Genomic DNA, 10861 nt, shown 5'->3' with positions numbered 1-10861 from the left:
TGGACATTTTAAAATAATAAATGGGACTTTCCATCAAAAATACATAAAAATAGAACAAAAGAAAGGAAATAATAAAGATCACAGCATAAATAAACAAAATAGAATCTAAAAAACAATACAAAAGATCAATGAAACCAAGAGCTGTTTCTTTGGAAGTATAAACGAGATTGACAAACATTTAACCAGATTCATCAAGAAAAAGAGAGGACCAATATAAATACGATCAGAAATAAAAAAGAAGAGAGTGCAGACACCAAAGAAATACAAAGACTGTAAGAAAATATTATTAAGAACTACATGGGACAATCTGGACAAATTGGATAAATTGCTAGAAACATATAATCTTCTAAAACTAAATCAGGAAGAATCTTCTAAAATCTTCTAAATCAGGAAGAATCAGAGAATCTGAATAGATTGATTACAATGAGTGAAATTGTAGCAGTAATAAAAAAACTCCCAACAAATAAAAGTCCAGGACCAGCTGGCTTCACGAGCATTTCCCCTAAGATCAGGAACAAGACAGGATGTCTGCTTTCACCTCTCTTATTCAACATAGAACTGGAAGTCCTAGCCACATCAATTAGACAAGAAGAAGAAATAAAAGGCAACTACATTGGAAAGGATGAAGTAAAACTCTTTATTTACCAATTACATGATACTGTATATAGAGAACCCTAAATATTCCACCAAAATACTACTAGAACTGATAAATTCAGTAAAATAGTAGAATAAAAAAATAAATATCCAGAAATCAGTTGTATTTTTATATGCCAATAATGAACTATCAGAAAGGGAAACTAAGAAAGCACTGTAATATATAATTGCATCAACAATATAAAATACCGAGGAGTAAATTTAACTAAGGATTAAGACACTGAAAAAAGAAATGGAAGAAAATACTAATAAGTGGAAGCATAGACTGTGTTCATGGATAAAAATAATTAACATCATTACAATGTCTGTATTACCCAAAGCAATCTGTAGATTCAACTCAAGGCCTATCAAGATATCGAAGGTGTATTTCATAGAATAAGAACAAATATTCCAAAAATTTGTATGGAACCATAAAAGACCCCGAATACAACAGCAATGTGAGAATTCCAACAGCAGTTGGAGGATTCACGCTACCTGGTATCAAACTATGCTACGAAGCCATTGTAATTAGGACAGCATGGTACTTGCATGAAAAGAGGCACACGGATCCATGGAACAGAATAGAGAGCTCAGAAAAAAACCCACATCTTTATGGTTAATTCATATTAGACAAAGGAAGCAAAACCATACCATGGTGTAATGATAGTCTATTCAATAAATACTGTTGAAAAATCAGACAGGTACCTGCAAAAACATGTAACTAGACTATCTTTTTAAACCACACAAGAATAAATTCAAAAATAGATTAAAGACTTAAATGTTACACTCAAAACTATAAAAATTTTGTAAGAAAACATAGGCAGTAAGATCTCAGACATTTCTCTTAGTAATATTTTTTCTTGATATATCCCCTTGAGCAAGGGAAACAAAAGAAAATAAATCAATACATGGGACTACATCAAACTAAAATTTTTTGCACAGAAAAGAAAGCCATCCACAAAATGAAAAGACAAAATGAAAACATGAAATGAAAAGACAAAATGGGAGAATATATTCACCTATATTCACAATATATGTCTGGTGAGGAATTAATATCCAAAATTTATAAAGAACTTATAAAATTCAACACCAAAAACAAACAAACCACCCAGTTAAAAAATGAGCAAAGGACCTAAATAGACACTTCTCGAAAAAGGACATACAGATGACCAATAGACATATGAAATTATGCTCAGCATCACTAATAATCAGAGAAATGTAAATAGAAACCACACTGAGGTATCACCTCATAGATGTCAGAATGGCTGTCATCAATAAATTAGCAAACAAATGCTGATGACAATGTGGAGAAAAGGAAACCCTCATGCACTGTAGGTAGACGTGCTCATTGGTCAGCCACTGTGGTAAGCAGCATGGAGTTACCTCAAAAATGAAAAATGCATTTCAAACAAAAGCTGCAAGCTTTTCTTCTCATATCAGGAAAAGACAAGACTGCCCATTCTCACTACTTTTATTCAACATGGTATTGAAAGTACTGACCAGAACATAAGGCAAGACAGAGAAGTAAAAGACATCCAAATTGGAAAGGAAGAAGTAAAACTATAATAATTTGCAGGTGACATGATATTATTTATAAAAAACCCTAGAGACTGCAAAATATTATTAGAACTAGTAAATAAATTCAGTAAAATTACAGGATACAAAATCAATATACAAAAAACAGTTGTGTTTCTTTAAATTAATAATGATGTCTCAAAGAAATTAAGAGAAAAATTCCATTTACAATGGCATAAGAAAAAAGAATTAAATACCTGGAAATATATTTAGCTAAGGAGATAAAAGACTTGTATATTAAAAACTATAAGACATTGATAAAAGAAATGAAGACACAAATAATAAAATAAATGTGCCTATGGATAGGAAGAATATTGTTAAAATGTCTGTGCTACTCAAAGCATTCTACAGATTCAGAGCAATCCCTATCAAAATTCCAATAGCATTTTCCGCTGAAATAGAACAAACAGTGCTAAGCCTTACATGCAACCACAAAGACCATGAATAGCCAAAGCAACCTTAAGAAAGAAGAACAAAGTTGGAGGCATCACACTTACTCCAAACCCTACTACAAAGCTATAGAAAGAGAAAATACAGATTAGATGATAAACAAGTTAGCTTAGGTTTTCATATTGGGTCTTAAAGACTTTCCAGAATCCTTAGATCTTGATAGTTTTAAGGGAATAATTTCCCAGACTCTCAACATTTTCCCAGCACCTCCTCCAAGCAATCCTTGAAGTTTTATTGATTGGGGGTAATGGACATCAACTCATTCTCCCTAGAAATGCTGTAGAGTTCCATGGCTGCCTCCCTAGCCCCTGCCCAGAGAACATTATCTGAGCATCATCCATCTTTCCTCAAGATTCTCCATTTCAAGGGACTACAGTGACTCTTGACATGGGATACTGCAGGAAGAAGGGGATATAACATTACCCTGTAAAACAAACAAACAACAAAACTGCTCTTTCTTAACATTGGTATATCTCAGTACTATTCCTTCAGTCTGCTTCTTTTCTAGTCTCCTTTTCTAGTCTTCTTTTCTAGTTTTCTTCCTTTCATTTACAAAAACTTACTATACAAAGGGACAACTTTAGAAAGCACAATTTAAAAACTATTTGCTGATTCTCTTTTATTGAGTGTTAAAAGCCAAATTTCTGTTTTTTAAACTGCAAAGCGATTATGAAAAGTACAAGTGTTATACACATTGGCAAAAACCATGAAAAAGGTTTGAAGTCTGAATTCAGTATTACTTGAAAGCATTAACAGACAAGTGGCTTTTTGTTTTACCTTTAAATATCTAGTGCAGGGCACTGTTTATGTCCGATCAGTAAATATTGACTATATTTCAGCACCTGATTTATTTTACAAATGGAAAATATTAAACATTGAAAATATTTTATGATATTTTCAGCCAGGTCAAAAACACATCATCATGTGACCCTATATCAAGAAAATATTTTGGTACTAAATTTTAAGACTAATTTCATCAAATCTCTGTAACAATAGAAAGATAAATGTAATTGTCTGTTCTTTAATGTCATTTCTAAATTGACTCAGAGTTACAACTATTTAGAAAATACAATATTTTTAAATGTTCTGTGTGAATAATTGCTATTTATGTAATACCTACTAATATGTATTTTTTAAATAAGATTTTGTTTTATCTTTATCATAAAAATTCCAATGGCACTTTATATAGAAATAGAACAACAATACTAAAATTTGTATAAAACCACAAAGGACCCTGAAGCCAAAGCAACCTTGAGAAAGGAAAATAAAGCTGGCAGCACCACACTTTCTTTCTCAAACTATTACAAAGCTATATGAGTAGCTATCAAACAGTATGGCATTGGCATAAAAGCAGACACAGATATCAATAGAACAGAATAGAGAGCCCAGAAATAAACTAAAGCAAATTAATCCATGACAAAGGAGCCAAGAATATACCATAAGGGGAGAATAGTTTTTTAAATAATGGTGTGGAAAATGAGACAGTACATGCAATACAATAAAAATGAGCTGCTATCTTACACTATATACACAAAATCAACCGAAACTATTTTAAAGACTTAAATGTACAACTTGAAATTATAAAAGTTCTAGAAGAAAACATAGGTGGTAAGCTCCTTGATGTTAGTCTTGGCAATTATTCTTTTTGGATCTGACACCAAAAGCAAAGGTAACAGAAGCAAAACTAAGTGAGACTACATCAAACTAAAAAGCTTTTGAACAACAAAGGAAACAATCAACAAAATTAAAAAGCAACCAAGGAGTGGGGAAAATATTTGTAAATCATAAATCTGTAAGGGGTTAATATCCAAATATATAAAGAACTCACACAACTCAGTAGAACCCCCCCCCCCAACAACCCAATAAAAAGAATGGGCATTTTCCAAAGAAGATACAGAGATGGCCAACAGGTACCTGAGAAGGTGCTTATCCTCACTAATCATTAGGAAAATGCAAATCAGAACCACAATGGGACATCATCTTACTCCTATTATAATAGCTCGTATCAAAAAGGCAAGACGTAAAACACAGGGGTGAGCTACGGAGGAAAAGGAACCCTTGTGCACTACCGGTGGGATTGTGAATTGGTGCTGCTACCAAAACCAGTATGGAGGCTCCTAAAGAGTAACGTATTATGGTGACTGCAGATGATAACACTATTATAGAACTAAAATTGACTAAGAAAGTAGAAGTAAAAAATATATAATATATAAAATATATGTCACTAGATGGGTGGAATATTTCACAGTGTATTTGTACATCCATCATCACAATGTAAATACACATTAAATATTTCACAACTTTATTTGTCAATTATACCTCAATAAAGCTAAAAAAAGAAGAAAGTTAACCTTTAGTGCATTGTGTGGAGAACTACTAGAAATTATATAGCTAAATTTTCATACAGAACATTAAAGACACTTTAAAATATTATTTGGGTCATTTTTTTTTCTCAAGACAACATTTTCTTCCATTAAATTATGTAATAATTTCTTATTCAAGTGTAGGACTCTCTGGCTTCTAGAAAATCAGTATTGTCATTTTCTTATCATCCTTTCATATAATAAAGGCATTTGGAAAGATAGAGAATATATGTACTTATGATATTTTTCAAATTTAATTTTAGAACACTTTATACATCAGATAAAATACATATTACTCAGGAAATTTGGGTGAATTTTACACAGTTTACAATATAAAGTAACATACAGGGGTGGACAAAAGTAGGTTTATAGTTGTGAGCATGTGAAACAGTTTATTCATGTATTATTTATTGTACTCTAACTGTAGTTATAATAGGTTTATACTTTTGCCAGACCCATATTTTAAAACTATTGTCAAAATAATCCATTGATGGTTAAAAATACTACTTTTGAGAATAACCAGTATCATATTCTTTGTGTGTGTGTGTACAACCCCTATAGTGCTTGCTAGTCTGTAGTAAAATCAAGAACTGGGATTTTTTTAAATTATATTTTTTTGAAAGAAGTTTGTTTTATAAACAGAAGAATACAAATCAGTTCTAGCACCATATTAATTTTTTAAATCTATGTGCCGTTTATAATGGCTTCATTATTTTATTTTAAAGTAACAATGTAAATTATATTACCAAAAATTTGAAATACTCAGGATCAAGGTATTTTAATAATTTTTACTTTTCTTCAAAATAACTAATTTTATGAAAATTTGCATTGAAAGCATGACCATGACTACCGTATTCTATTTTTGTTCTGTAATAAACATTTAGAATTTTAGCATTTTTAAATCACTATCCATAATAATGAGAAAAGCAAGGAAGAAGCAAATTGTTGTTATTTTAAATTATCAGTAACATGGGCATGTGAAACTTTTAAAAAACAACAATTCTATTTTGGTTGGTTTATAGAGATTACAAAAACTATTTTATTACTTCTGGCTTGCACATGTTCCTCCTAAAGTTATAACTCATACGGTGGTATATTTTGGAAAAGAAGAATTTTTGTCAGTACACATTGATTGTCTTACTCAGATACTATTGAAATATCACTGAAACATACCTCTTTTCCATTACTGACATTTTCCAAATAAAAGCAACTACTTACAATATTTAATTTTCTTTGTTACCTTGCCCCTTTGTACCATGAAGGTGATATTCTAGCTAGCATATAACTACTGTATTAAAATGATGTCTAAATACAATTTGATCTTTACTGTTACATCTTCCAGGACTTACTCTTAGGATTTCAAATATTTGGACAAACATGCATCTTGGGAATGAATTTCAATTCTGAAACAGATGGCCACGAAACAGCACAACTTATTTACTCACTGAAGTCCTCTTTCAAACATGAGAGTCTCTCCAGTGATTTAAGCCTTTGCCATATGCCAAATTGCCTTTTCTATGAATCAATGTTTCCTAGTCAAGCTTAAAAAATGCTCACTCCACCCTAGAGAGATCAGTCACTTTCCCAAGAATAATGACATTCTAACTAAAAACAATGGCTATCCTCCTCAAAGCACATAAAACTGAAGCAGGACTTGTTTCACAGCAGTCATCACTGAGAAAAAAGCAGTTCCATCCGTTTTTAACCTTCTAATTGCTTTTGGAAATGTTCCTGCCAACGTGTACCTCTGAATATTTCATTGTAATGGCTTCTTTGAATAATATATTTATTACCATATGTACAAGCAACACACATTGTATATGTACAAATTAATCATGATGTTACTCATAAAGGTATTTGCTTAGTATAATCCTTACTCTATAACTATAAGTTAATGTATTTATATAATGCTGCTGTTGCCCTGGCTGGTGTAGCTCAGTGGATTGAGCGAGGGCCTGTGAAGCAAAGGGTCATGGTTCGATTCCCAGTCAGGGCACATGCCTGGGTTGCAGGCCAGGTCCCCAATAAGGGACACATGAGAGGCAACCACACATTGATGTTTCTCTCCCACTCTTTCTCCTTCCCATCCTCTCTCCGTAAAAATAAATAAATAAATATTTTAAAAATGCTACCGTTAAGAACAATATTCTCACTTCGCAAGGTCCAGAAAATATTCTTTAGCCATAATAAAAAGGATTAGTTTAAAATGGGATACCAGTATTGGGTTGACCTGAAAGTCCATTAGTTTTTTTCCATAATGTGACTCTAGTACTGTTACCGTCAGGAGACCTGAGTCAGGAGGTCCTCCTCCCCCATCCTGGTTCTTGTCTGGCTCCCAAGACTCATACAGTGGAAATGAAATTGCAAGTTTCATTATGAAACACACATGAGCACAAAGCTGCAAGAAGGCACCCAGCTAGTCTAAATGCCCCGTACATAGAGGAAATAAAGCTGTTCGTAAGTTCATTTTATATACTTGAGCAGAGGCTGCAAGTGGGTATGTAGCTAATTTAAGTACACAGACTATTGGGGTTCAGGGGTTATATACCTTAGCTGATTTCTAGAGGTACCTCTCCTTTTCCCCCTTCTAATCCTGGGAATAATTAATGCACACTACAAAGTTTTTTTTTTAAACTTAGAAAGGCTCTTTGTCTCAGTGACAGTGTTGCAGAAGCCCCCTTTCTCAGCACAGTCCCAAGGACTCTTCCCTCCTGCAATATTTTGTTTGTAATACTCGGGACACCTGGAAATCTTATCAAACTGAGTTCAGAACTGCTGGGTTAATTGGTGAGATACATTTTTCCTTTTGCATCTAGCCTCGTGTATTAAGTTCTTTGTTAGAGTGTAATGGTGGGAGCCTTGCCTTTATTTCCCCTCTGGCCACTCATTCCTAGCTGCTACCTAATAGTAGTGCTTAGTTGTCTTAAACCTGATTTGAAACAATTTTGTTAGATTGTATTGTGACAGCTATCATATCAGTGTGCATTTAAAACTTTTCAAAATTGGTGAATTTTTATGCAACTTTTAAAATATTGAAGATGGAAGAAGATATACAACATTTTGGCATATTATGCTTTATTTCAAGGAAGGTAAAAACTCAACTGATGCAAAAAAAAAAGATTTGTGCAGTGTTTGGAGAAGGTGCTGTGACTGATCAAACATGTCAAAAGTAGTTTGCAAAGTTTCTTGGGGAATTAATTCTTTACTGTGGGGCTGTCTTATGCACTGGAAGATGTTTAGCAGCATTCCTGTCCTCTTACCCACTAGAAGCCAATAGCAGGAGATAGCCAACATACTCAAAATTTCCGAATCAATAAAGTTATTGATGAAATAAATTATCAATAAAGTGAAAAGGAAAATGTCTTATTTTACAGAAAATGTGTAACAGACATTTTTGCCAACCCAAGAGTACCCCATCAGTAGAGAGAGATTCAGAGATTGATTGAGAGAGAGAGAGCGAGCGAGCAAGGGGAAGATAAAGGGAGCATCAGACTAGTAGCTAGAAAATGTGTACTTTTTTTCCCCTCTAATTTTGGCTCCTCATTTTGGGTGAGACATTAAAACCCTTTTAACTTCATTCTTCTACTAAAGGTAAAGAAAGCAAGATCTCCAAAAATTCTTTAAAGCTCTTAAACTGCTATTCTGATAAGGGACCGTTAAGGGAAATGAACTTGATGCAATGCCACCAGCTTCATAAACAGCCACTGACTGAGGGTGAGGAGTATAAAGTGCTGAAACTCACTGTGAGTGTCTCCACCTGGCCACAACCGAGCAGCAGCTAAGGCTCTTAACGTGCTGCCTCAAACTCCCATCCCTGCTCACTTCTCATGTCCCATCTGGTTCCCTCTCATTCTTATCTCTATTCTACTTTGTATTTTCTTCTCCTGGAACAACTTGCTTTTCTGCCCAACCCACTCTCCTACATTTTTTCTCTGGAGGTCTGATTCCACTACTACGAGCTCCCTACCACTGTGACCTTTTCATAAAATATTTCATTGCCTGCCTCCCCTCTTGCCTTAACCTGTGTTTCTCCTTTTAAGGACTCCACTTTCCTGCACCCTATCAGAAAAACATATTTATTTTCTCATACTGCCCTTGTGACAGGATTGAGGGTTGGGGTCGGTTTCCTTCCTACTCCTTGTTCCCATTTTCAGGTCACGGCTGCCAACATTCTGATAAAATGCCAGCTCTCTTGAGGGCTTTACAATTTCTTTGTGCCTCTCCCTTTATACCTCCTCCTCTGTAGACTTTGTAGGCACTCCCGTCCTGAGGACTTTCGGCAACAGGTTTACCACCTTCTTTCCTCCCAGCTCCTGTTGTCCAGAAGGACGTTAATGTCTATGAGGCTGACCCACCTCTGAAACCATTGGCTGCAAGTGCCAACCTTCACTTTTCCCCTCCTTTTATTCACCTGAGTCAGTCACAGAGTTCCACCAGACCACGACGGGGCTGGGAAGTGTGGTTTCCCAAATGTCCAGACAAAAACCCCAGATATTGGTTCATTTATCCAAGTAATATTTGCCACAAAAAGAATTATTTTAGACTTTTTTCTCCTTGCTCTTACCAATTACCCCCTCAATGTTTTTAATTCAATAATATTCCTCTGCTATACTTAAACAGGAGATGTGTTGTTGGGGTTGGCCAAGAAAGCACTTGTGACTTCAGCTACTGATGGGCGTGTGATCAACACTTGGAGGGTCTACAGCCGTCAGCTTCTTCAGTCTGCCCCAGCCACGGAGCACCGCCTAGGCCGGAAGCACACATCTCATCCCTGGGATGGCCTACACCCTGTTCTACTTCTCTTTCTGCCAATTTTGGTTTTCGTTCCCAGGGAACGGACCAGGGTGAGGAAAGATGATGAATAAAACATCACGATTTCAATAAAGACAGGGTCAGGTTCCTCCTTTGCACAGGTGTTAATGCTTAACAAATAGCTTACACACCAAATTCTATTTAAGCATCTGCCTTTGGAGCAAACAACATGTAATGTGTCTGTTGGTAATGGAAGGGGTCTGAGAAAGTAGGTGATAAACTGGGGTTTGGAAGGTGGATCACGTTCAGCCCAGGTGGCACTAAGAACCCTGCCATTGGTAAGTGAAACACAGACACCCTCAGGCATAGGTTTATGTCAAATCATTAAAACTCTCCTCATTGGTGAGTTATGATGGTCTACCACTGGAGAAAGGGGGTGTCCATTAGCTGGTGTAAAGTATCAGAACTTTGAGAAGTACTGGGGAAACGATAAGGGCGATGGGGACCATGCTACCCTAGAAAAAGGTCATGAGGAGGTGTGGGCAATTGAACATCAAGCAAGAAAGCCAATAGTCTTTCATGTTAACTTATGAAAACACTCTCCTACAGTAGGAAGGCAGAGAAAGCTGAGAACTAAGAGCTAAAGGAGGGATAAAGCTCCAGTTAAGGTTAAATACCTAATTTAACTTTAGGTAGCTATAGGCAGGTTAGCTATAACATGATCAGGGCCTGTTGAGGGAAAAAATGGGATCCTAATATTGGGGAGGAGAACATCTGGGTGTATGACCCTGGACATTTATTGACTGATCTTTAGAGAGAGCTAGACAGAGAGAAACATCAATTTGTTGTTCCACTTATTTATGCATTCATTGGTTGATTCGTGTATGAGCCCTGACTGGGGAGTGAACCTACAACCTTAGTGTATCAGGATGATGGATCCTGAATATTTTGAACATCTGGACTCTTCTGAACTCTCTGAAAATGCGGAGGTGAGCTGACCTCTCTGCGTAAGGGCTAGCTTACCCATCCCCTTCGCTCAAAGATACTTGTTGGGAAAATGGAGTCCATCAGGCTCCCTCACCCAGATG

The sequence above is a fragment of the Sturnira hondurensis genome, unplaced genomic scaffold, assembly GCF_014824575.4.
Source record: "Sturnira hondurensis isolate 20B ecotype Veracruz unplaced genomic scaffold, ASM1482457v3 Scaffold0004136, whole genome shotgun sequence".
Taxonomy (NCBI): Eukaryota; Metazoa; Chordata; class Mammalia; order Chiroptera; family Phyllostomidae; genus Sturnira; species Sturnira hondurensis.
Note: the sequence above shows the minus strand (reverse complement) of the source record.